The sequence below is a fragment of the Ahaetulla prasina genome, chromosome 1 (assembly GCF_028640845.1).
Source record: "Ahaetulla prasina isolate Xishuangbanna chromosome 1, ASM2864084v1, whole genome shotgun sequence".
NCBI lineage: Eukaryota > Metazoa > Chordata > Lepidosauria > Squamata > Colubridae > Ahaetulla > Ahaetulla prasina.
The window spans coordinates 93,761,843-93,786,858 of NC_080539.1; the positions used below are offsets into that span (position 1 = coordinate 93,761,843).

At 39.7% G+C, this 25,016-nt stretch overlaps 1 long non-coding RNA gene across 2 annotated transcripts in view; it reads right to left on the reverse strand.

Moving 5' to 3' along the window:
• The window catches only part of LOC131191120 (uncharacterized), a 47,087-nt gene extending 22,309 nt beyond the window's left edge, over positions 1–24,778 (reverse strand). The window contains exons 1-2 of one of the 2 annotated variants that reach the window (XR_009153426.1): positions 22,872–24,778; positions 5,232–5,310 (exon numbers count right to left, since the gene is read on the reverse strand). This is a non-coding gene — a long non-coding RNA (uncharacterized LOC131191120). The remainder of the gene's footprint in view (positions 1–5,231; positions 5,311–22,871) is intronic. The other variant, XR_009153432.1, reaches the window with a different exon arrangement.
• Between the last annotated feature and the right edge of the window lie 238 nt (positions 24,779–25,016).

Genomic DNA, 25,016 nt, shown 5'->3' on the forward strand with positions numbered 1-25,016 from the left:
CTGGGCAGCAAAAATCCAATTAATTAATCCAATTGCTTGTAGAAGGCAACAAAAAGATATTGCTTTGTTGGATTTTTTTGCAATTCATGATCTGGTAGTTTATACTGTATCATACTTGTTGGTGAACATCAGCTTTTGAGATTTCTGTTTATATGTCAAAATGTACAGAAGAGGAAAATTGACTACGAAGTTATGTTCTGGAGAGATAGAGATAACTGAAGTTACTTACACTAAGTCAAGTTACTTAGTTTGTATTCTTACTGTAATTGACAGATACAGTATTCTTACTGTAATTGACAGAATACACAATGACAGCATCTTTCTATGGGAGAGAATCATTTATATGGTACTAACAACATTCTGGAATATTTTATTTACAACTTTTGAGAAGGAGACACATTTCCATACTATCGTGGTTTTCAGTGCCAAGTCTTCAAAAGCAACTTAATTATTACTGATCTCAAGATACTATCAGCCAAACATTTCTTACAAGCTGTCTAACAGAAGCACACAAAGAATGACATTCGGTCCACATCCTGCCTGCTTCACCTATGTCTTCAATTCACCTTGGGTGCATTTTATCCATGTGTGCTTGCTATTTATAAAATGAGAAATAGAAGCTGGCCAAGGATCTGAACCACTGTGAAGAGATGAAAGAAATTGATCTGACACCAGGAGTTGACCACAAGGCTCCAGTAAGATTCTGCAAGATTTTATTTTTTTTAATTTTTATTTCATTTTGTCACAACAGTATACACAAACATCAACATAAGAAAATCAACACATTATAAAAGAAAAAAATATTTATATATATATATATATATATATATATATATATATATATATATATAGGTCTTTGGTTGTTCGGGTTTTCTCCCGGGTAAAATTGGAAGTGTCTTGGCGACGTTTCGGCGAAGTCTCATTCGTCATCTTCAGGCTTCAGCTTCGTGCTTCTGGGAGCAATGTGTGATCGCAGCTGTTTCTTCACACGGGAGAAAACCCGAACAACCAAAGACCTATATACAAACACCCGTGAAAACCTCAGAAAACAAATATATATATATATAATTATAATTATTATATATATATATATACACACACACATATATATATATATATATATATACATATATATATATATACATACATATATATATATACATATATATATATATATATATATATAAGCAAAAGTATGCAACAACCATGTTAATTTGTTATAACGAAAGGGAACAATAGATTCAGGATGCAGGAGAGATATTAAGACTTTGATTACATCACAGTTCAATCAACAAACGTGGGAGAACTGGTTTTGGAATGATGGGAAGAAGTGTACAGAGAGCATATATGCACATATACACAAGAAGGAAAATGGAACCAACAGGGAATAATCAAACAATTCTAAGAGTCACAAGCAGAGCCAGCATAAGTCTGAAAAGATTGATCAGTCTTCCCCAATATTATCATTCTCAGTCACTGGATTTATTGACCACATTTATAGTCCTAAACACAACTGAAGGTTACAAGAGTGAAGAAAATGTTGTTTGAAGCCTGAAAACTTTCTCCGCTAAATTACAGTAAGTGGCATGCTGTTTAATTTTACAATACGCCTGGACAAATTGTTGAGCATTCTAATAGATATACACACATTACTTTTAAATCAAGATAGCTCCTCAGTTACAGAATTATTGTTATTATTCTGGATTGATAAAGTACTAAATGGTGACGCTTTCTTTAGAAGAGGAGCAAGAAGGGAGATACTGATGTGATTGTCACTTGTTATTGCAAAGTTGGGACCTGTTTGATGGAATAAACCTTTCTGATAAAAATAGTTCAAGGAAAAAAAATAACTGTAGTGAAGATTTGCTCTCTGATGAATAGTATTTTCAGGAAAATTGGAGGCAGGTGGACTTTTCATGGTATTCAAATAAACTCCTATACGATCTGCTTATTTTACTAGGATGTGGTCTCCACATATAGAGATGCTACTGTTGAATTTGGGTGGGGTCAACAATTGTTTATTATTATTATGGTTAATCACACAGTCAGTCAGATGTTTAGACTGAATTTGGCAATTTTATTATAAGTTTATTTAGAATAGAATAGAATACAATAGAATAGAATAGAACAGAACAGAACAGAACAGAATAGAATAGAATTTTTTATTGGCCAAGTGTGATTGGACACACAAGGAATTTGTCTTGGTGCATATGCTCACAGTGTACATAAAAGAAAAGATACCTTCATCAAGGTACAAAACTTAATGATAGTCATAGGCTACAAATAAGCAATCAGGAAAATAAGCAATCATTATAGGTGATTGGTCATATAATCAACCAGACATTTAGACTGGATTTGATCTTTTTATCCATCTATCAAGTCCTGGAGGGCTGTTAGGAGCAACACAACCACACCATGATCATAGCAACTTCTAGACCACTTCTTCAAGATGGATGATATCCAGGGGGACCTACCCGCTACCATAACTCCATTTTTGACATAAGGAGGCACATTGAAGCACATTGAAGCACAAGGGCAGAATTGTTATTCCTTTACCTTTGAGAGGAAAGGTTTTGCAGCTTTGCCTCGATAACCAGACAGTGTGGCACAACATACTGCACAGAACCTTAAGAGAATTTTGGTGGCCTAAAATGGCAGTGGACATCAATAGCTACATAGCATCTTGCCACAGCTGCAGAAGGGCTAAAGCCACCCTCAGAAGCCAGCGGGACTACCACCCGCATTGCCCACTCCCCCATCCCCCAGTCCTTGGCATATAGTCTCTCTAGATTTTATTACTGACTTACCTCCAGTCAATGTCTACATGTCCATACCAGTTGTAGTTTGGATCTGTTTGCCAAGATGGCTCACATCACTCTTTGTACGAGGTGGCCCAATGCCAGGGAAACAGCTTAGCAATTTTTGGATCATACCTTTTGTTACAGAAGCATAGTGTTAAGGCTTCCAACAGGGTAAATCAATTTGCTTCTAGATTTGGAGGGCACTGTTCCCACTTTTAAATATCCAAGTTAATCCAAATAAAAGCCCATTGAGTGCCATATACAGTACTGGCCAAAATTGTGGAAACCTTTTGGGAAAAGTGTATTTTTGAGGTTTGATGGCTAATAACACCACTTTTTTGGACTTTCAGGATAATCATATTCCACTGCTGGAATGGCCTAGGAATAGCCGAGACCTTAACCCAATTGAAAATCTGTGGAGCAGACTAAAGAAACTTGTTAGTCAGAAGCGACCCAACAGTAAAACCCAGTTAATAGAAGCAATCATTCAATCTTGGTTTCACATTATAACAGCTGCAGAACTAAAAGACTTAGTTCACTCCATGGGAAGATGTTGTAAGGCTGTAATTCATGCTAAAGGTTACCCAACTAAGTATTAACTGACAAGATAATTTTCATATATCTTGTTTTTTCTATGGTGATAATTTTTGTATATCTCGTTTTTCTACGTGTTTCACTTTTCTTCTTTATACTGTAACTGCTATTCTATTAGCAAATCCTTCATAAAAGTTATTGCATTACATTCTTGATTAAATTATCTTTCCATTGATATATAATTTTATGGTACTACTCAAAAAAAAGTAGTGTTATTAGCTAGTTTTAGAAAATACATTTTTCCCAAAAGGTTTCCACAATTTTGGCTACTACTGTAGAAGCAATCCTGAGGCCCTCATCACATATCCATTCTAGACAGGGACCAAGGTTACAGTTGGACCACTAACAAATCCTAAAAAAAATGTATGTAGTCAGTGAATGAGTTGAACTCCTTCTCCTATTAGCATTATTTGTGCAAGAATTGAGACACTACGTCTTTTCAGCAACATGGAACAGGAGAGATTACTATCTCAGCAAGCTTGGTGTACTGCATTTCAAAATAAGTGGAGCAATATCCAATGTCATCTAAAAAGAGAAGACTGTACTCTGTGATCATTTAACCGCAACAGGACTTTGGAGTGTTTCACACCTTTTCTTCTTCTCTTTCTCCATCTGTTTTGACATCTTTTCTGTGTGATGAGGGGCCCCACTCCCAATATTTGTCATAACCGCTCCCCTCATGCAGCCATTTTATGACTATATCCAAAATACTCAATTTTCAAATGCATCCTTAGGCCTGAAAGTTTGAGGCCTTCTGATATTTTTTCCCCACTGGTATGTAAAACATGAAATATTAACTGTATGAATAATGGCATTCTATTACTTAGCACGAACGTTTCTTTCATTCTTCAACTGATTGGCACAATTTTCATTTCTTGGGCAGCCCTCTTGGGCTGCTGCTAAACATACTGTAAGTTATCCTGCAGAGTTGGTCTCATTTCACTAGTGGCTAAAGCAATTCTTGTAAATAGCTTGCAAAATGATTCAGGATCCTCTGGGATAAGAGGCGTGATAAAAATGTGTAAAATTATTATTACCATAAAAAATGGTGTGGTAGGAAGCAGGGAAGGAGTTAGGTGACTGTCTTATGCTAATGAAACGCCTGTTTTATCCTTATTGCACTGGAAATTGGAAGAAGAGTTTAACATGTGAAAATACAACACTAGTGTTTTTACAGAAATAAGAACCAGAGGTCAAGGAAATATGCAATGATCGGAGAATTAAGTGTTGATGTTGAGCCAAAATACTTCAAGGGATAGGGTGGTGATGATGTTTCTAAACCCACTTTTTACCAGGGGAACTTGGTTTCTCCAAGTTTTCTAAAGCACTAGAGCAAAAGAATGTTACTGCTTGATGTACCTTATTGTAAAAAGAGAAAAATTTGATCAGGAGGGCTCAGTATGTTTTTAGTGAATAGCTACATTTAGCTTCTCAGTGACACGTCAAAGGCCACATTCCAAGTCTCTGGAAGTTATACCCAGAGATGTTGAAGATATTTATGACTTATGGTTTTGTGAAGTTGAAGTAGAAAATGAAAAACTATTTATTTGTTTTATTTAAGAAAATGCTTACGGTTACCTTACTCATTCTCAATGACTCTAGGTTGCTTACAAAGATTATCCACTAACTAATGCAGCAACAAAGAATCACGTCCCCTAACTCTCACTGAACTGGGTAGCAACATCTTAAACCCTAGACATGCTCTATTAATATTAAATGCTCTTGATCAGGCGAACCCCCCTATGCAATGGGAAATGGCACAGTCCAGGGGCAGAACTAAAGCAGGAATCTAAAAATATTCTGCAAAGCAAAGTAGAAAAGAAAACCAATTCTTACCTTTGTTCTCTTGCATTAAGTTTGGCTGTTGAGATCAGAGCTAAGACCTGGCATCACAAAGCTCCCATTATTCTTTGCACTATAGAAATGAAAAAATTTGCACTTATGCAAATACTTAGAATAATACTTTGAAAGAGCATTCTGCTAGATAAATGCGTTTTTTCAATGTACTGTTTAATTATGGGTATGCTTGATTTAACACTTAGTACCAAAATGAAAAAAAAAACCCTCCAAAAGTACTAAAATCTACAGGAGGCACAATATTGCTATATTGTATGCAAAAGCTTTTTAAGATTCTGACTCTGGAGAAACTTTATTGAAAACCATTCTTATTTATCTAAAGGGCTTAGCGTTACCTGTGGAGGTTACAGGTGCATTAATAAAAAGAGAGTGAACACTTCCAGTGTACTTCCAAAAGAAACTTCAGCAAATAATAAAGTATCATGGCAATCACAGATAAGGCCAACCTGGTGTGTATACAATAACTCATTAAACACAGATTAATGGTCAGGAAGGCCTTAGTTTCCTCTTAGCTGCGCCCTCATGGATTCTTGATATTGTAATAAGAGTGGATGGTTGGGAGGGAGATACAGGTAGTCTTCGAGTTACAACCATAATTGAGCCCAAAGTTTATGTTGCTAAGTGCAACATTTGTTATGTGAGCTTTGTCCCATTTTACGACTTTTCTTGCCACAGTTGTTAAGTGAATCACTGAGTTGATAAGTTAGTAACGTGTTTGTTAAGTGAATCTGGATTCCCTATTGACTTTGCTTGTCAGAAGGTCACAAAAGGGGGTCACTTAACCAGAGACATTGCAACCGTCATAAATATGAACCAATTGCAAAGCATCTGAATTTCGATCATGCGTCCATAGGGATGCTACAATGGTTGTAAGTATGGAAAATGGTCATAAATTGCTTTGTTCAGTGCCGTTGTAACTTTGAATGGTCACTAAATGAACTGTTGTAAGTCGAAGATTACCTGTAATAACTTTTATTGTACAAAAATGGGTTTCTCTCTCTGGCTTCTTAGACAAGAATGCCAAGGTGTCACCTTTTACTTGGTACCTTGGATAGAAGTGTGACTCAAAAGGTGTTCCGTCCACCTACTGCCCAATAAGGTCCTACTGAACAGATGGAGATGGTCTTTTTTTATGCTGAGGAATCTCATAATGATGGCTTGGAAGAGTTCAATATTCATGCCAGACTGCCATATTTGGAGTAGCATCACTTTATCTATGAGAACCATGATAATCTCCTAGATAGTTACTTCCAACATATATGATAAGATGTATAGTAGTATAGATTTTATTTTGGTCCATTCAAGATCACAGTGGCCTTAAGGAGGAGGATTTTGACAAACAGTGCCCATGGAAGAGGAGCTTGTGAGATAGACTACAATGAACTGGCAGTTTCCTAGGAAGGAGGGAGCACATTCCAAAAAGGGGAGGGGCAGACAAGAGGTAGCACATTTGGGACCCAGATAATATACAGAGGAGAGGTGGGTTTCAGAAGGTTCTGACCAGTTCTGGAGAACTGGTAGTGGAAATTTTGACTAGTTCGGAGAACTGGTAAATACCACCTCTGACTGGCCCTGCCCCCATCTATTCTCTGCCTCCGGAGTCCTAGCTGATCAGGAGGAAATGGGGATTTTACAGTAACCTTCCCCTGGAGTGGAGAGGAAATGGAGATTTTACAATATCCTTCCCCTGCCACGCCCACCAAGCCATGCCACGCCCACCAAGCCACACCCACAGAACTGGTAGTAAAAAAATTTGAAATCCACCACTGACACAGAGGAAGAGTGTAAGGACAGGCACTCCCTAGAATCTTCATCCTTTGGGATGAGAGTAGTAAGGGTTTAGTCTGGCAAGATTCTGTCTATTGTGTGTAAACAAATAAAGAATTGAAGTTTGTCCTTGGGCTTATCCCAGCAAGATTTTATATACATTCCTAGGTAATGGTTTGATTAATTTCTGTTGAGACTTAGACTTAGGGCAAACTATTATTCTCTGTAAGAATGGAGGCTCTATTAGCATGGCTGCTCCCTGGAGGCTAATGATTTTCAATGGATACCAGAACACTCTGGTGTATGTTTTAAGGTGGTATGACAGCTACAATCCTACCTGGATAAATGTAACCAGTACATGTGCAAATGATACAGGAGTACTGGTAGGCAACCAGTTGAATATGAACAAAAAGTGATGCAGCACCTACAATGGCCAATGCAATCTTGGGCTGTATTAGCAGAGCATTGCCTCTAGATCAAAGGATTGCCTCCAGATCAAAGGATTTCATTATGCTTTGCTTTAATTAGACTGCACACTTCTGGCAAAGGATAATGGCGAAGATACCTTGGTTCAAACGTAAGCTACCCAGACCACACTGTCATCAGAAATCCAAGCCCTATGGCAAGCATTATAAAGCCAGCCAACTTGTAAAACTAAACATAAGGTGAGATATGATAACCATCTGCAAATACTGAAAAGGCTGTCACACACAAGAGGGCAGCCCTGTACTCTGCTGAAAATAACAGCAAGACAAGGACCATTGTGCTGAAATTAAAAGAAATTCATACTAAATATAAAAACAAATTTCTGATGAAAAGAAGCATTCTGCAGTGGAATATTCTCCCTAGAACAGTGGTGGACTTCTCCCCACAAGAAATTTTCAATCTAGCTGGATGGCTTAGTAGATTCTTAACCTTAGCAAAGAGCTGGCCTAGATGACTTGGAAACCTTCCAATTCTTTCCCGACTCCAAGTTCTGAACCTGCTTCAAGATGTTAATATTAATCATGAACTTCATGGCCCAGGACTGCCATATATGACCAGAATGCCTTTTGCCTTATGCATCCATTTGTTCACTAAAGTCCCTTTTAGAGCCTTAGATTGTCTTTCCATGCTGAAGTGCAAAGAGTAGGTATCCAGAAGTGGGCATCCTTAGTTAAAGTCTCCCCCACCCCTGTTATTTATACCATCTAGTAAAAATAAGGTCATCTAGTGATTATATGAGTTTGTGCAACAGAAATCTGGTAAACTTAATCAGAATTAATATTTGACATTTGCTATTAGTTTGGGTGTGATATTAATGGTGTACACCAGTTGTGAAATCCCATTTTTTTTTACTACCGGTTCTGTGGATGTGTCTTAGTGGGCGTGATATGGCTTGGTAGGTGTGTCTTGGTTGGCGTGGCAGGAGAAGGATGCTGCAAAATCTCCATTCCAACTCCACTCCAGGGGAAGGATACTGCAAAATCCCCATTCCCTCCCCACTTTGGGGCCAGCCAGAGGTGGTATTTGCCAGTTCTCCAAACTGCTCAAAATTTCCACTACCAGTTCTCCAGAACCTGTCAGAACCTGCTGGATTTCAACTCCTGGTGTACACTCTATATTTACACATATATCCCAAGCTATAATGTACATTGTTTTGGTTTTGTATGTTGTACAAAGACAGCTATTTATAAACTATGGTTTATGACTTAGCACCCTATGAAAACCCAGCTAATTGTGATTTATTCATTAAGCTTCAATTAAATAAAGCACGGCTTAGAATAATATATGGGACAAGTGGAAAAGGTTCATTCTCAGTTTGAAAAAGTAGTTTCATTTCGTTCTGAGTGCTGCATATCTTTCATTCTCAGCTGCTAGGATGACAAAACCAAAGCAATGTGGATAGAAATGAAAGGATTTCAACAACCGTGAAATACTGTCTGACATAAGAGCCAAGAGAAAGCCATCATTCTCAGGGTTTACATGGCTACTGACTCTCAACACTAAGAGGCTGACTCAGTATAAACCCATGCATTAAAAAAAAACACCTTTAACAACCAGCCATGTTTTGGGGATGCAAAGAATTACATTACCAATCTAAAAGGACACATACATTAAAACTTTTGATGTACATTTTCATCCAAAGCTAGGCACTTTGTCAGAATTACAGCCTGCAACAGCCACAGGTACAGAAATCATACTAGGGAATCAATAGATGTCCCAGAGATCTGAAAATATCCAATTTTAAGTTTTGCTGTTAACCTAATATGACATCTGAAAAAAAAAACAAATTTAAATAAGGAAATCCACATCCCTATAAATCAATAGGATAAAAAGACAGGCATTGAAGACCCTTTGCAATTCACCTGCTAGTACAATGATTTGTTTCTCTGAAGTTAACAGTTAAGTAAAGGTTGAGTTGGGCACTTGTACCAGGACTGACAAGCTGCCAACTTATTAAGAAAACAGCTATATGATGGCTGGAGGGTCATGAAACTTAGTATGACCTCTAGTGATGCTTTCCTCTGAATGTATTGTATCACATCCACTCATGTTTGGGAACTACAGTATATAAAATTCCACAGTGGCTTCATTCAAAACCCAGCATTTCTCCCACAAAAACAACAAATGCAATGCCTTACAATAAGATATTTTCTGTAATAGGAATAAGATTTTTCTGTTTAAAAAAATCAAGCTTTTTATAGGGTGTGCCATACCACGGGCATTAATCAAACAGGTGGTAAGGAAGAAGGGGAACTCAGACATAAAGCAAGTTGTATAGAAGAAAAACACAGGGTCAGTCTCAAAGGATGCAAACGTCTACACCCCAACAAAGTACGAGGAATAAAGAGGGTGGATTAGAAATCCAAGTACATGAGGGAAGATATGATATTATTGCCATTACAGAAACTTGGGGGGATGAAACTCATGAATGGAATATACAGCTGTTATGGTCTGCCAGCAGCCTGTTGAGCTGGCAGTGGAATCGGATAGTGAGGAGGCTGGGGAGGACAATGGGTCAGTCCTGGAGTCAGGGGAAGGCCCGGACAAGGGCTCTGCATCGGAGGCAGAGATGGGGCCAGGGCCATCTGGGAGTGATGCACGGACTCTGGAGCCTCCAGAGGCAGACAACAGAGAGGCAGAGGAACAGGAGGAGCCTGTTCCTAGTGCACGCATGCGAAGAGCTGCCAGAAGACAAGAGCAGCTAAAGCAAAAAGGATGACTCAGGAGTAAGGCTAGGAGATGATTAGCCCCACCCATAAGGCTTAAAAGAGCAGCAACGGCTCTTATGTGCTTTGTAGGAAAGCAACATTGCTATAATTGTTTCTTGTCTCTTGTTTCTGAACTTCCTGAGGTTCTCACCATGAAAAGCCTTTGGCAGGGTGCCAAAGGTGCCAAAGGTTTGTAATAAGGCCAAAGGACTTTTTATGAAGGACTTTGTTTTGGACTTAATTTGGACTAAGCTGAGAATGAAGTAATTCTCAGTTGTTCCAATAAAGTATGTTTATTTAAGACAGACTGTGTCTGGTAATAACTACTTGGGGCTTCTTTCTTATCTGAAAGAAACAGACCTAATAAAAGAGGAGGTGCAGTTGTGCTATATATATCTATATATCTATATATCATAAATAACTAAATCTTTACAGAAATAAGCAGAATAATGATGAAAACAGTGTTGAATGCATTTAGGTCAATATAAAAGGAAAAAAGAATGACATTGCCATAGGTGTATGCTACAGGCCACCCAACGAAACAGAGGAAATAGATGAACTTTTTGCTAGTTGTTAACTAAAGTGTTGTAGGAAGACACCACAATGGGGGACTTTAATTACTCTGACATCAACTGGGAGAAAAACTCTGCATCTAGAGGAAGATCAAACTGATTCCTGCCAAACATAGCAGAAATCTTTGTCTCTCAAAAAAGTAAATAAAGGAACTAGAAGGTCAGCCATTCTGGACTTAATTCTCACTCACAGAGATGAAATGATGGAAGACATTGAAGTTACAGCAATCCTGAAGGGGAGTGAACAGCAATCCTGAAGGGGAGTGACCATGCAGTATATTGCAATTCAACAGTATGCAAGCACAAGCAATAGAACAAAGTCAAAAAGTATAGTGTCTCTTAAACTAGACTTTAAGAGAGTTAATTTCAATAAACTTAGCAAGAGCTTGGGAAGGATTCCACGGATAAGAATCCTCAAGGGGAAAACAATCAAAGAAGCTTGGGAAACTTTAAAAAGTGAGATTATAAAAAAAGCCCAGTGTAGCACAAATCCAGTGAAGAAGAAAAATAAGAGATCTCAAAAGAAACCAGCATGGATGCACAAAGAACTCTCTGATAAACTGAAAGACAAAAAGGACAAGTATAAAAAGTGGAAACAGGGGCACATCACTAAGGCAGAATATCAGCAACTAGCCCAAACCTCCAAAAAGTCAGGAAAGCTAAGACTCAGAATGAACTAAGGCTTGCAACAAGGTCAGAAATAATAAAGAAAGCTTCTTTCAACATGTAAAAAACAAGAAAAAAGTCAAGGAAATGATTGATACATAAACGGGAGAATATGGCAAGAAGGTGATGAGCAGCAGGGACCAAGGAGAACTGCTTAACTCGTTTTTTGCATCTGTCTTTACACAAAACGAGAACAGCCTGACCTATCAAAAACAAAACAAAACTACAAAATGCAGACTAGGAATGCATGTCAAAATAAGCAAGAAAATGATGAGATAATACCTATTCATGACAAGTTCAAATCACCAGGACCAGATGGATTATAGCCCAAGGTTCTGAAAGAACTGGCAGAACCACTGAACTATATCTTTCAAAGATCCCAGAGCATTGGGGAACTAACAGATGACTGGAAAAGGACTAATATAGTTCCCACCTTCAAAAAAAGAAAAAAAATGGATCTAGGAAACGATAGTCTTATCAGCCTGACATCAATACTGGGAAGATTCTGGAAAAGATAATCAAGCAACAAATCTGCAAACATCTAGAGGCAAACGAAGTCATAACCAGAAGCCAACATGGGTTTGTCAAAAACAGATCATGCCAGATAAATCTTATTGCATTCTTTGACAATGTAACAAAATTAGTGGACCAAAGAAATGCTGTGGATACAATTTACTTGGACTTCAATGATAAAATATACCACAACCTACTGTTTAATAAGATAGAAAATATGGGTTAGACAGCATCACCAGCAAATGGATTCATAACTGGCTGACCAATTGCACTCAATGCATAATCCTTAATGGAACTGCATTTACATAGAGGGATGTATGCAATGGGGTACCTCAAGGTTCTGTATTAGACACAGTTCTCTTCAATATCTTCATCAATGATTTAGGCAAGGGTATAGAAGGGGAACTCATCAAATTTGCAGATGATACCAAGCTGGCAGGAATAGCCAAGACTCCAGAAGACAGGCTCAAGATACCGAAGAATCTCTACAGATTTGAACATTGGCCCCATCTAACAAAATGAAGTTCAGTAGTGAGAAAAGTAAAATTTAAGGAAGAAAAACCAAATGCTTAGTTACAGAATAGGTGGTACCTGGCTCAATAGTAGTAAGTGCAAGAGGGATCTTAGAGTCTTCATGGACAATCACTGCAGTGTGCTGCAGCTGCTAAAAAAGCCAACACAGTCCTAGGCTGCATTAATAGAGAGATAGAATTAAAATCACGGGAAGGTTACCACTTGATAATGCTCTGGTAAAACCATACTTGGACTATTGCATCCAGTTTTGGTTGCCATGATATAAAAAAGATGTTGAGTCTTTAGAAAGAGTGCAAAGAAGAGCAATAAAGATTATTAGGGTACTGAAGTTAAAACATATTAAAAAATGGTTTGGGTATGTCTAGTTTAATAAAAAGAAGGACTAGGAGTGATATGAAAGCAATGTTCCAATATCTAAGGGGCTGTGGAGCAGTGGTGGGTTTCAAATTTTTTTACTATCGGTTCTGTGGGTGTGGCTTGGTGGGTGTGGCATGACTTGGTGGGCGTGGCTTGGGCATGGATACTGTAAAATCCCCATTTCTTCCCAATCAACTGGGATTAGAGAGGCAGAGAATAGATGGGGACAGGGCCAGTAGAATTTTTACTACAGATTCTCCAAACTACTCAAAATTTCTGCTACCGGTTTTCCAAAACTGGTCAGAACCTGCTGAAACCCACCTCTGCTGTGGAGGTTTTTAAGAAGAGATTGGACAATCCTGAAATGATATAGCATTTCCTGCTTGAGTAGGGATTGAACTAGAAGATCTCCAAGGTTTCTTCCAACTCTGTATTCTGTTAAGAACCCACCTCTCCATTTCTTCCCAGAGTAAAGTGGTCTTCCAAGCTTTCAGAATTTTTCTGTCCCCCCTATATTTTCTATAACCTAGTAACATACAAACACATGCAAGTACACATACATAACACACACACACCCCATACAGATACACAACATAGACAGTGATTTTGGACACTCTATTTTAAAGCCCACAAAAGGAAGTCATTTTCTCTGGGCTTGGTTAGAAGGAACGTGGATGTACTGAACCACTCAAGGTAAAGGGTGTGTATATTTTATCTGTCAAAATCTGAAAAACAGCGGGCTAGAAATAATAGTGAAAACATGAGATCACTCGGTCCCAAGAAATATATCCACCTGTTTTAATTAGAGCAGCTGGTTAAACCAGGTATCTTTGTATGCCAAACATGTAGGTGTTCTTTCTCTTCCGTGTGCCTTTAACCTCATTTCTTCTTTACCGAGACAGTTTCTCATTCAAGTGAATGGGAATAAGACTTCTGTTTTTCCACTTGCCCTTTTTTCCCTCTTCCATAGTCATTAAGTCTTAAGGTTCAGTGAGAAAAAGGATTCCCTAAATGTATGAAATATTTGAAAGATAAGTCAGTATTCTCCGCGATCTCAGCTCAATGGTAATTTCACAGATTCTCACACTTGAATGATTCTCAAGACCATGACAGAATCATCTGAAAACTTTCTCAACTAGAGATTAAAATTTTGGGTGCAGACTAGGAAACATCCATTACAGATGGGATAGGTAAGCGTCTACAAAACAGTTTTAGCTCTGAATCCGAGCGGAAATTAATATTGAAGTGACACATGACACTGGAAATTGCACTCCATGTTTAGATGCTGGAATCAGAGGTGGTATTCAGCAGGTTCTGACCAATTCTGGAGAACCGGTAGCGGAAATTTTGAGTAGTTCAAAGAACTGGTAAATACCACCTCTGACTGGCCCCGCCCCATCTATTCTCTGCCTCTCGAGTCCCAGCTGATTGGGAGGAAATGGAGATTTAGCAATATCCTTCTCCTGGAGTGGGGTGAGAATGGAGATTTTACAGTATCCTTCCCCTGCCACACCCACCAAGCCACGCCCATCAAGCCATGCCCACAGAACCAGTAGTAAAATTTTTTGAATCCCACCACTGGCTAGAATGTAAATCAGATTTGTATCATGAATGGTGGTCTTGACTTTGGATCCAGGATTACAAGCAGAATGCAACAACCTTTCCGATGCATAATATAAACTAAATATGGGTGCTTTAACAATTATTTCAAATGTGCTGCTGTTTGCCCCACGTAGGATAATGAAGATGTTCATTCTTAATCTTCCTGTAGCAGCAAAAGTGGCTCATGACTGAAAATGAGAACCATGCCACCTGCAAGAGAGGTGGCTTTTGAAATTTCATAGAACTGCATGCATAGATACATAAACCAATTTAGCTCATCAAATAGAAAGACACAGAGGCCATGTGACTTTTCAAGAAATAATAACCATTCATGTTTTTGATGGAACCAGCATTGTATTCCGAGAGGCAGAATGTTTCATTTTTTTTCAGTGTAATTAAAAAACAGCAGCACTTCAATTCTTTCTGCAGTCATATAGCTGGACTGACTGTGCAGAACAAACGGAAGTGATAATTGGCTGTAAATTAACATACATGTATAGCAGCTGCAGGAGAGGAAGGCTGTTTTTACTAAGATACCTCAAGTACCCTAGGCTGTCTTCTCCATTATAAAAACTGACAAAATGCTAAGACTGTCCCAGGAGGTCTTAGTGTGGGTGCCACAAATTATGGCTTGTCATCTTGCAGGTGGCCTTCTCTCTGATGGTGCTTGCTCTCAAGAATTTCATCTTCTCTGACATTCAGTGCAACCTCAGTGCAATCTCAACCTCAGCAACATTAGGATGTGTGAACTTCAACTTCAAAATTCCCAAACCAGCATGAAGTCCACACATCTTAAAGTTGCTGAGATTGGAAAAAAAAATGAACCAGCGAGTACCTGATTGAGTTTTAAATTCTTCCTCTTTTCCCACTTTTTAAAAACTGTTTTAAACTTATAGAACGAGGGAAAAAAAAGATACGAAAAAATGAAAAAAAATCTGAAAAAGGAGGGACCCCGCCCCCCAGACAAAAGTGTCAACATATGTAACTTTTTTACCATTTTAATAAAAGTTATGGTTTGTCATCGCAGTCGGCCAGATTTTTACACTGGATTTGGCATTTTTGTCCCCCTATCAAGATCCTGGAATAGGCAAGTATTGTTTGATGGTTTTGTTAAGCTATCATTGCAGGATGTAAACTGTTTCAAGCCAAGCTGCCTTTTGCAACTGACTGATGGTGATTTTGTCAATGCTGATGGGCTTCACTTGCAGGTGGTTTGGAATTGCAGCCAAGGCACCTATTACCAGTAATATTATTATTATTGGCAACAATCTTGCTTGGTAAATCCATCGTTCCATGTGTCCTATAAAAGTCCACATTTCTGGTATATAATTCAAATTACACTCATATTATTAAATCACTCTTCATAAAAGCTTAATAGCAAATGTTTGGACAGTAAACAAAAATGGAATCCTTTTAAAACAGTCTCTGTGGTGTCCCATAAACATCTATAAAAATGATTTACTAATCTTTTTTTTTAATCATGGAAAATCAAGGTGATCAAGGCAGCTTGCGTTCAGTTCTTCAGATGGGCAGAACCTCATGTCAAATGTGGAACATAGTGTCACTTCTTTCAGATACTAAAACCACATCTTCATGAAAGTGACGTTCATGCTCTGAATTACACAGACTCAAGATTTTCCCCATGTGGATGTAGAGAAGTTTTGATCCCTTTGGAACAAAGGCAGAAGCTGTGACCTTTGTGATCTCTGTGACCTCATCTCAAGTTATTGTGTTCTCTTTGCTGATGATGTCAAACTATTTAATACCACTAATAATACTTCTACCCTTCAAGAAGATCTCGACTTAATTTCCGATTGGTCTAAAACTTGGCAACTCCAAATCTCAACCAGCAAATGCTCAGTCTTACATATTGGAAAAAAGAACCCTAACATCAAGTACAAACTTAATGGACATTACCTAACTGACGACCCCCACCCTGTCAAAGATCTTGGAGTTCTCATATCAAATGACCTTAATGCCAAAGCCCACTGCAACTACATAGCAAAAAAGGCCCTAAGAGTTGTAAACCTAATTCTACGCAGCTTCTTTTCTAAAAACTCTACACTACTAACCAGAGCATACAAAACATTTGCCAGACCTATTCTTGAATACAGCTCATCCGTCTGGAACCCATACCTCATCTCTGACATAAATACAATAGAACGAGTCCAGAAATATTTCACTAGAAGAGTTCTTCACTCCTCCGAAAACAACAAAATACCTTATACCAACAGACTTGAAATCCTGGGATTAGAAAACTTACAACTCCGTTGACTCCGACATGACCTGTGTTTAACGGGATGCCTTATGCACGGTCACTCATGCCCTCGTCACTTCCCGCTTGGATTATTGCAATGCTCTCTACATGGGGCTGCCCTTGAAGTGCACCCGGAGGCTGCAGTTAGTCCAGAATGCAGCTGCGTGGGTAATAGTGGGAACAACTCGTTGCTCTCATGTAACACCAATCCTGCACAGTCTGCACTGGCTTCCTGTGGTTTTCCGGGTGCGCTTTAAGATTTTGGCTACCACCTTTAAAGTGCTCCATGGCTTAGGACCTGGGTACTTACGGGACCGCCTGCTGTTACCTTTTGCCTCCCACCGACCCGTACGCTCTCACAGAGAGGGCCTTCTCAGGGTGCCGTCCGCCAAACAATGTCGGCTGGCGGCCCCCAAGGGTAGGGCCTTCTCTGTGCGAGCTCCTACGCTCTGGAACGAGCTTCCCCCTGGGTTACGTCAAGTGCCTGATCTTCGGACCTTTCGCCGTGAGCTGAAAACGCACCTATTTATTCAAGCGGGACTGGCTTAAAATTTTAGTGGGGTTATTTATATTTTAATGTTTTAAATGGTTTTAAATTCGGCCACCTTATAATATGCTTTTTTAAATTTCTTTTAATGTTTATAATGTGATTTTTTACATGGCTGTACACCGCCCTGAGTCCTTCGGGAGAAGGGCGGTATAAAAATTGAATAAAATAAAATAAATAAATAAAATAAACTCACAAAATCATCTATAGCAATATCCTTCCTATAAAAGACTACTTCAGCTTCAATCGCAATATTACAAGAGCAAAAAATAGATTCAAGCTAAATGTCAACCGCTTCAAACTTGATTGCAGAAAATATGACTTCTGTAACAGAGTTGTTAATGCTTGGAACTCACTACCTGACTCCATAGTCTCTACTCAAAATCCCAAAATCTTCAACCAAAAACTGTCTACTATTGACCTTACCCCATTCCTAAGAGGACTATAAGGGGCGTGCATAAGAGCACAATAGTGCCTACCGTTCCTGTCCTATTGTTCCCTTCATTATATCAAATTAATATTATTGATGCATATTTTTACTTATATATTTTCTTCAATACATGTTGTTTTATCTATGACAATTGTTTGTGTATACTGTTGTGACAAAATAAAATAATAATAATAATAAAAAAAGCTGGGTACCAGAAATAGGAAAAAAAAAAAGAACTAGCGTTGTTCTTCTGAGCCTCTGATTAAAGGTTGCAATCTACAAGAAACTGGAAAAACTAGAAAAGCAAGCAAGGTATTTTTCTTTCATGAATCTGTTTTTCTCTAAGGGACTGGTAAATACGTCTAGCCAGGAAACTACATTAGAAGCTTGATCTTTATTTTTCTGTTCAATGCTAGTTAAACTTCACAGTTTCTTGTTTCTATTTCTCTGCATAAGGTAGGTATCTCAGGTTCAGCTTTTGTCAGCCTCGTGAGATAGACTAGACAGGAAACATGGCCATAATTCTGCTTTATTGTAAGGTTACATTAACAGACTCTTGCAAGTCTGAAAGTACCTCTTTTCCCCACTTCATGCCCAAGAAACTGGGGGCTGATGATCTCTTCTGATTCGCCTGCTCCATCCATGTTCCTTCTGTGGGCTGACTTTTGGTTTGACCATTTCTTTGGTTGCATCTCTCTGCCCTATCTCCCAAGGTCATCGCCTCATACCATTAATCTGTTTATATTTCAGAATATGTAAAAGGTAAAGGCTTCCTTGTCCAGTCATATCCAATTCTAGGGCACTGTGCTCATTTCTGTTTTTTGGCTGAGGGAACCAGAGTTGTCTGAAGACATTTTGGTCTTCAATATGGTATAGCCATGTTGGTCACTGTGGCCAACACGGCTATATGCCAAAGGCTCATGGAATCCTGCTACTTTCCCACGAAAGTGGTACCTATTTATTTATTCGCATTTGCATGCTTTCAAACTGCTAGGTGGGCAGGAGTTAGGACAGTGCTTGGGTCTCGAACCCAGGCTCTAGGCTCACAGCTGACAAGCCCAGCATCTTTAACTGCTGAGCCCCTATCAGAATATATAGGAAGATCTAAACACTGGAATTCTCTATCTTATTGACAGGAGTCAACCTAGTGGCAGCTTCCAATCTCTTGGAAGCATTATACTGCCTCTGTATTCCCTTCCTTTTGTGATAGAAGGTAGTAAGGAGGTGGATTCCCAAGAGGGAAAGGTATATTCCAGAGGAGTAAGAAGCAACTCACTTCCAGTATGTGTGACAAAGAGGGTGAAGACAGCCCCTTCCTAATGATTCACAGCAGGGGTCTCCAACCTTAGCAACTTTAAGACTTGTGGACTTCAAAGCTGGCTGAGTAATTCTGGGAGTTGAAGTCCACAAGTCTTAAAGTTGCCAAGGTTGGAGACTCCTGATTCACAGAGTACATTGTAGATGTAGAGAGTAGAGTGTTCAATTTGGCAAGATTTTGTAGATGTAAAACGAGAAGTCAGCTTAGAAGAATCACATGTCATTCTTGTTTGGGGCTTGATACCTTCCCTATGCTGTTCATTTTTAATTAAACCTTCATGGTATTTATCTCCTTGGCTACTGGTTTATGTATCAAAGAGGGTGAAAAATAACTGTATCCTGTAGGCACATGCCTCTATGCTCTACATAGCCAAGAGGTTGCATTACAGAAGTTAATTCATTTTTTAATCTCTAAAAAGTCAGCACAAATCCCTCCCTCTCTCACACACACTTGTTAAGGGAAGGTGTCATTTGCAAGATATCTGATGTCAGCAGTAACTACCAATCAGCTATTCCAAAGCACGAAATGGGACCAAGTAGGTAGATTTAAAAGGCTTCTGGAAAAGCAGTTTAAGATTTCAAGCCTTTCACTCTATGAACTCAACTGGTTTCCGCTGCAGAAATATACTTTTATAATTCTTTAAAATATCTAACCATTGCTTTGTTAACAGGGTTTTTGAAAATAGTTGATACTCATTTTAACAATATTCTTGAACTGTATATTATAGCGTACATAACATATTCATGGAAATAGGCAAGAGCTGTTACATAAGCAAAGAGGGCTGAAACATCCCTTAAGTCAGGAAAGCATAATAGTAATGGGAAGTACCTCAAGTCAAGCTCCTTCATGAGTCAATGGAAAATAAGAGGGGAGAGTAGCAAGGTTTTTGTTTCCATAGGTCATCTCAATGAAGTACAGCTCTAATCTTCCATGTGGTTTCCTAATCTAGTCTGCTTTGCAGAACTGTCAGTGGATCTCCAAACATTTCTCTTATTTTATTAAAGGCAGCCGAAGTCTCTTAGATTGGGACTAAAGCTGTGATGCAAGAGGGCTGAAAATCCATAAATCCTGCAGCAGATTACTTTCCATTCTGCTGTAATTACCTATAGAGGAGAAACAGTGGTGGAACCTGTATGCTTTATCTTCTTGTGGATAGCAGCTCTAAATTGAATGTAATTTGTAGCTGGGAATTGTGCTCCTGCAGACCTGATCCAATCAATCTTCCACCAATTTTATAACTGCTAGTTATGTGTAGTTTGGCCTCTTAACTCTTGAGTAGGATGCTAATATTAAAGTCAAAATTTCAGTCCATTGTAGTCATATAATTTCCTTACATCATCATATCATATAGTAACATTTCTGTATACCAATTTCCATGAGTTGGGGTGGCTTCTTCAATCAATTTCTAAAGTAGTGGTTGCTGACTGCTTATGTTTCCTACATTTTGATCCAAGAATCGTTTTTTAAATGTACAAAATGTTTTCATTTTACAGTTAGTTACTCAACGTATCAGGTTATCTGCATCTCAAGAAAGTGAGGAGTGCAGTGCAGGTGCCCTGTTGTGTGTATTTCTTTTAATAGTGAACGCACACAAAAAGTACACATTTTACGACAATCTCTTCCGTAAAGAGAACAGAGTGTAAGATATGGGATTTGACGCCACTGCAGAGTCCACCATTGTATCAGAAAGAATGTACTGCCAGTTGACAAAAATGTCTATTTTCTTACCTGAACGAATTTATCACGCAGTATCATTTCTAACAACTACAAGCACGCAGAGCCAGACGAATCTGACCTGGAGGGGCAGATTAATCCCCTTGTCAACTCAGGCAAACTGAGATTCTCAACATTCCATCAGTCTAATTCACTATATACCAGTTCCGAATGTAAAGCCCAAATGGTGGTGATGGAATTTTATACTCTTTACATCTCTAAGGAATTTCTTAAAGCAACGATGGTGATTTTGCTTGGGTTTCTCTCTCTCTCTCTCCCTCCCCCACATCTCCTGCCAAGATTAATTCTGATATAATTTTTTGCATCTCTGAATTGATAACGAATCCTAACCTAATACACGTATGAGAACATGCTTCCAAGTAGCAAAACAAACCCGCAGCTTGCACGAAGGTGATTCTGAGTGATTTATTTTTTTTTACGCTGATGTAGCATTGACCCTTTCTAGAATGGGTCCAATCCCTCCCCCACCCTCTTAGCAGGCCTTTTAACGATTTCTTGAACAAATCCCTTGCTTTTCAGCCCATCTCAATGACTTCCATTCTGGTGTACAATAGATTTTATCCAGCAAGAAAGAAGCCTTGGAAGCAGTCTATTCTAGAAAACCACCCCCCCACCCCACCCCATCACATACAGTGCACACTTGCACACAGGCCTGCAAGCCTTATCAACCAGCAGCCATTATAAACAGCATTAGCAGCAACAATTGTAGCAAGGATGGGGGCTTTTTGCCCTTCCATACAACATTGTGGTACCCAGGAGAGGAGCATCATAGTCAGCAATAAGGGACAGGGGCCATGTTCATACCACACTATTGTCCAGGTAGTATAAAAACATTAGGGATTGCCGTTTTTCCATGACCGTGAAAAGCTTCGTGCGTTAGTTACGGCTTCTTATGTGCTTAATTTGACGCGAACCCCCGCAAATGGGCTAATTCAGCAACTGCGCGTCAAATGTGTTGTGCGAACAATGCTGAAGGTAATCGGCCACGGTAATCATCCTGTCTGGTGACTTGTTTGGTTCCCAACCCTTTTCCCAAAAGGTATCACTATTTTTGTATTGCCCCAATTACTGGCTGTCTGGGGTGGTGGATTCAGGAAAGCCAGCCCAATAATCTGCAAGGACTGCAGGTAGTAAGATAAGCACCCTTATTTTCTTTTACTTTGCACTTTGATTAAAATGAGAAAAAGCGAGCTCTGACCGGTTTAATTGCACTGATTAACACATCTAGGTTATTGCTTTATCCACCTCAATGTGCCTTAGTTCAGAGGAGGCAAGCATAAATAACAATATATAAAAAACCAAACCGACAGCCTCTTTGGGGTACTTGTGCTGAGCCCAAACAACCAACTATGTGTATGCAAATTTATGCTAGCTGTAAATAAATGGCAACATTTGATTTGTAGAGATTACTTAAACCTTAAGAATCCTCAGCCAGTGCAGTAGTACCTTTATTACACATTTATAAATCTGTGATGGAACGAAACAGCGCGTCCCGGAATTGATAAAATATAATAACTGGTTAAATTTACACATCAGAAAAGATTAAAAAAAAAACCAGAGAATTCATCCTCTGAACATTTCCCAGAACTCGGCGATTCTTCAGCCTGCTCTGCTGTAGCAAAAATCGCTGAGCGCCCACACAGCCTGCCGTCTAACAACTTTTTTTTTTTGCAAAACTGCAATTATCTAGGAAGACGGAAAAGGCATTAGATCATAGTCTTCGGCCAGGCTGAACGCGACCCAGCCAAAACCTGGAGAAAAGAGAACGCTTTGGAAAAGGTGGGACCCGTTCGCCCTTCTGTACACGTTTGTTAAAAACAAAATAAAACAAAACCCGCGTACGGCTTCCAGGATTTTAACTGGTTTGCCAATCTCCAAAAGCAAGCTCCTTCGAGCTCGTTCTCGACTGTTCCACGCCATTGACTGGTTCTGCCGTCCTCCTTTTACCCGGGCAGGCGAAGAAGCCCATTCCCGCCCACCTCTTTTCTCCCGTCAAACAGGGAGAAATCCAGTCCGGGTTTTCCAGGCAGCCGGGATTCTTTTCGCTAGTTTCATCTATTTTCCCTGCTGCAACCCGGAGAGTCACATGCAGTCATAGGACCGGCGGATTATTGCACCATTCGCTTACATGCCCCCGAGTGTAGGCGAGCTGCGGGGTTGGGCTGGCAGCTGCGTGACTTCTCCAACCGAGCCTCGCGGGATGGGTGGGGGCTTCTCTTAGTATGCGAAAGAGAGTGAAAAGGGCCCCCGGTTGGCCGGCCTGGGAAGGAGGGACTATTTTCTCTCCACGCGTCCTCGCCGAAGCAATTGCAGGGGACGAGAACGCCAAGGTTGAAAAAGGCTCTTCGCCACCCCCGTAGTCTCCCGCTGCTGGGGGTGGAGGTTGGTCCCCTCCTCAAAGTTGACCCCGGGCAAAATCGTTTCAGACAACTCCCCCCCCCCCACTTTGCAAAAACGAGCAGTTCGGTAGATCAGGGCCCTTTTGAGTCGCCCCCAGTTTGTGGAAGGACGATTGTGTCGGGGCAGGGAATGTAGTGCGATTGCTTCTCCCCGCAAAGGCCGGTAGAGGAGGAGCCCGTCTGCTTTGCAAGAGCTTCTCATCGGTTAGCGAGAGTTGTCCGTAAAATCAAGGTGACGTGACATCATTCCTGGATAAAAGAGCTGATCCTTGTACTTGTGCCCTCCTTCCTCCCGGCCTGTTTTTTTTTTCTTTTTTCTTTTTCTTTTGAACCCTCCTCCCTTGCATTTCCACTTCAATTGCGATGCAAAACAGAGGGACCCTTCCATCCCGGTTGGGGCTAGACTGGCCTATATTTTAAAGGAATGCAAGCCAGCCTTTCGATCCATCTTCAGCCGGCTGAGCGCAGTTTGGGCCGGAAGGTTGCATATCCTGCTGGATCTCAAAAGAGGGCTAAGGAAGGTGGGGCGGGAGAAAGCATTTTAACAGGGGATCAGATATAAGGATGATAGTAGGCTCCTGGAATAAAATACGCGTCGAGATTCAAAATGTGCGTTTTCTTTAATGACCCGACTTTGAAACACCCCCTCCAAAAAAATAAAAAAAAAACTAGGCACAAGCGGCTGAATGTTAAGCCAAAAGAGAAATAGCGTAGAGGAAGTGAGAAAAAAGCTCTTCGTTGTACATCGCCGACGTATCTTCCCAGGTTCTTTTCCACCGCCGCCAAGCCAGAGTACAGTATCCGCAGTTAAAGCCTCCAGCCCCTGAAACAGATTGTAGCGGCAAGCAATCTGCCTGCGCTAACACGTTTTTTGTTTTAAATATGTACCACGCAGGAAAATCGTTCGCCTTTCCGTTCCCGGTACAGCTGAGTTTGCTGCAAAAACAAAACAAACAACAACAACAAAAATCAGAGTACGAAACGACCCCTCTCCTGCAAGTTTTGGCTTGGGCAGAAAACGTTTTTTGAAGGAACGGGGTGTGGTGAATGGAAATCAAATTTACTCTGAAAAGATAGAGAAAAAAAGGGGGGTTGGCTTGAGTAAGTCATTCAACAAAATCTCATTTTTTTTGTAATCACAAACCTTACTTATTAGAACTGCAGAAAAAACAATTGCTACCAACCTGCCTTCCATTGAGGACTTGTATACTGCAGAGTCAAAAAGAGGGCTGTAAAAATATTTACAGATTCCTCACATCCTGGACATAAACTGTTTCAACTCCTACCCTCAATGATGCTATAGAGCACTGCACAGCAGAACGACTAGACACAAGGACAGTTTTTCCCCAATGCCATCACTCTGCTAAACAAATAATTCCCTCAACACTGTCAAACTGTTTACTAAATCTGCACTACTATTAATCTCATTGTTCTCATCACCCAGCTCCTTCTACTTATGATTGTAACTTTGTTGCTTGTATCCTTACGATTTATACTGATATTGTTTCCTGATTGCTTATTTGTACCCTAAGACTTATCGTTAAGTGTTAAATTTGTACCCTATGATTATCATTAAGTGTTGTAAGTGTTGTACCTTGATGAAGGTATCTTTTCTTTTATGTACAGTGAGAGCATATGCGCGAAGACAAATTCCTTGTGTGTCCAATCACACTTGGCCAATAAAAAAAAATTCTGTTCTATTCTATTACTTGATAAGACTGCATTTCCTTACATCAGGGTAAATGCCAGCTGTCGACGGAGCCTGTTTAAATGCTTGTGCAGGTGCTAGTGTGAGGGATAAGATGTCAATGGGTTTAAATCTCACACCCGCTCATGATTGTAGAACAATCTTTTATCTCAGGCTGGTCTACCTC